Raw genomic sequence first — 3,746 nt, 5'->3', positions numbered from 1 at the left:
GGTATTTTGTCATTCTTCAATATTTAAGGTTAACTTCACGCTTTGTACTAGATTTAGATGTGTAAATCTACCATTACCACACTTCTACAAACAATATACATTTTAAACACAGTTTTATTTTTAACCTTGACCACATATTTACAGAAGTTATAAAACATTGTTTTCAGCGATGCTTAACGTCAAATGTAGTTAAAGGTGAAGAGTATAGCATTAATCACAAACTAAATGTATAAATTGCCTTGCAAATGTATTCATGTTCCCTGAAAGTTTAATGATTTTCTCAGGTTCCAACTTAAAACCTTAGTGTATTTTAACGTTATATGGTAGACTAAAACAAACTATTACACAATGAAAGAGTTTGAGAAAACTTCAAACTTACCAAGACATGGTCATCAACTGACAAGCCAGGCAATGAGAGTGATAATGAAAGAAGCAGCCAAGAAGCCCATGGTAACACTAGGGGAGCTACAGAAATCCACAGCTCAGGTCTTTTGACAAGACAACTATTCCATCATCACCTCTATAAATCTGGAAGAGTAGCTAGAAGAAAGCCATTGTTGAAATAAACAAGTCCTATTTACAGATTGCCAAAACCATATAAGGAACACTTCAAACATGAAGGTGTCCCAACCAGATAACAGCAAAATGTAAGTTTTTGACATACATGCAAAATTCTGTGTGGCATAAAAATTACACAGCACAATGCAGTAAGCTATGGTGGTGACAAAGAAAACCACTAGATGTGAACACTTTTTCAAGGCACTGTATATTAAAATCATACTGCAAAGCCCACATTTTTATAAACTGACCAAACACACCAAGATGTTATCAGATAATGTCTGTCCATATGTTGTGTGTGTATATCATGTTTGGAAACACTACTTCAGTAGTCACCCTAAAACAAAGGTTAAACAGTCGATTGGAATGATGGCCAGTTTTCAACCATTGTGGTAAAAATTAAAAACATCAAACTCAAATCCCCCAAAAATTAAACTACTGATACAGATTTCCTTTAATTGTACTTGTGGATAGTGTCTCCATTTTAATATAATATAATAATATTTTATCATTTATATGTTTATTTTCTTTAAAGAGATAACAAATACTCACTACCAATAGCTTAACTTCCTCCACATTTTGGATTACAATGGAGTGCCTTAAATTGCACAATGTTAGTATATTGCTGGATTTGCCATACATACTGACAATATCTACAGGTCCTTCTCAAAAAATTTGCATATTGTGATAAAGTTCATTATTTTCCATAATGTCATGATGAAAATTTAACATTCATATATTTTAGATTCATTGCACACTAACTTAAATATTTCAGGTCTTTTATTGTCTTAATACGGATGATTTTGGCATACAGCTCATGAAAACCCAAAATTCCTATCTCACAAAATTAGCATATCATTAAAAGGGTCTCTAAACGAGCTATGAACCTAATCATCTGAATCAACGAGTTAACTCTAAACACCTGCAAAAGATTCCTGAGGCCTTTAAAACTCCCAGCCTGGTTCATCACTCAAAACCCCAATCATGGGTAAGACTGCCGACCTGACTGCTGTCCAGAAGGCCACTATTGACACCCTCAAGCAAGAGGGTAAGACACAGAAAGAAATTTCTGAACGAATAGGCTGATCCCAGAGTGCTGTATCAAGGGACTTCAGTGGGAAGTCTGTGGGAAGGAAAAAGTGTGGCAGAAAACGCTGCACAACGAGAAGAGGTGACCGGACCCTGAGGAAGATTGTGGACAAGGGCTGATTCCAGACCTTGGGGGACCTGCGGAAGCAGTGGACTGAGTCTGGAGTAGAAACATCCAGAGCCACCGTGCACAGGCGTGTGCAGGAAATGGGCTACAGGTGCCGCATTCCCCAGACCTGGGCTACAGAGAAGCAGCACTGGACTGTTGCTCAGTGGTCCAAAGTACTTTTTTCGGATGAAAGCAAATTCTGCATGTCATTCGGAAATCAAGGTGCCAGAGTCTGGAGGAAGACTGGGGAGAAGGAAATGCCAAAATGCCAGAAGTCCAGTGTCAAGTACCCACAGTCAGTGATGGTCTGGGGTGCCGTGTCAGCTGCTGGTGTTGGTCCACTGTGTTTTATCAAGGGCATGGTCAATGCAGCTAGCTATCAGGAGATTTTGGAGCACTTCATGCTTCCATCTGCTGAAAAGCTTTATGGAGATGAAGATTTCATTTTTCAGCACGACCTGGCACCTGCTCACAGTGCCAAAACCACTGGTAAATGGTTTACTGACCATGGTATCACTGTGCTCAATTGGCCTGCCAACTCTCCTGACCTGAACCCCATAGAGAATCTGTGGGATATTGTGAAGAGAACGTTGAGAGACTCAAGACCCAACACTCTGGATGAGCTAAAGGCCGCTATCGAAGCATCCTGGGCCTCCATAAGACCTCAGCAGTGCCACAGGCTGATTGCCTCCATGCCACGCTGCATTGAAGCAGTCATTTCTGCAAAAGGATTCCCCACCAAGTATTGAGTGCATAACTGTACATGATTATTTGAAGGTTGACGTTTTTTGTATTAAAAACACTTTTCTTTTATTGGTCGGATGAAATATGCTAATTTTGTGAGATAGGAATTTTGGGTTTTCATGAGCTGTATGCCAAAATCATCCATATTAAGACAATAAAGGACCTGAAATATTTCAGTTAATGTGCAATGAATCTAAAATATATGAATATTAAATTTTCATCATTACATTATAGAAAATAATGAACTTTATCACGATATGCTAATTTTTTGAGAAGGACCTGTATGTCTCTTTAGTATTTGAGTTCATTGCTTTTCATTTCAGGTCACACAATTTACATTTTGAATATTTTTTGATGCAAAAGATTTTTTTAAATAACTTATATAAAAGCTCTTCCTTCTCACCCAAACTATGTTTCAAGACATCTAAAGTATATCTTATTCCAATCTCTGTTGAGAAATTAGTATCAATATATTATTACAAACTTGTCAACTGAGCAATTTCTACAAAAGAATGTTTTACAGCATATACAATCCAGAAAAAGACAGCAGAAGCCAAAGTCAAATGTTTAATCAGAGGTATTAAAGGGACCGTTAGAGACATCAGACCAAAATAACCCATAATATGACTTACAATGTTATTTATTAATTATTGTAAGGTAGACTTTTTCAGTGTGACTGATATTGCTAATATGCTGTATGATTTTGTCTTGTGTGTTTTTCTTCTTTAAAATACATTTCACAATGAATATGGTTTGTTAATAAGGAAAGAAAACAGTCTTTATAAGAAACTTAGGCAAATAACCTAATTACTGGCCCAGAAGAAACATCCAAATCATATTGAATCCTGAAATAAATGTTTATCTATTTTTCATCTAACTCTCAATTACAAACAATCAAAAAAGTGTAATGTACACCAACCTTAGTTTTGTGTTGTTTTTCTTGAGACACCAGTGTTATTATTGGTCTGAATGTAATCTTGTTGCCCACTTCTGACATCGTAATTAAATGCGATGTTTCTTTATACTACAACATTATCAATGTTCACATTAGACAGTGTGGTTCCTGTGAAATTTTAATGGAAAGTAGTTTATTTTAAGTACCGTATTTTCCGCACTATAAGGCGCACCGGATTATAAGGCGCATAGAATAGAAGCTACTGCAGTCAAACGTTTGACTGGGGTTGCGTTATGCATCCACTAGATGGAGCTGTGCTAAAGAGAATGTCAACAAAACAGTCAGATAAGT

The sequence above is a fragment of the Girardinichthys multiradiatus genome, chromosome 1, assembly GCF_021462225.1.
Source record: "Girardinichthys multiradiatus isolate DD_20200921_A chromosome 1, DD_fGirMul_XY1, whole genome shotgun sequence".
NCBI lineage: Eukaryota > Metazoa > Chordata > Actinopteri > Cyprinodontiformes > Goodeidae > Girardinichthys > Girardinichthys multiradiatus.
Note: the sequence above shows the minus strand (reverse complement) of the source record.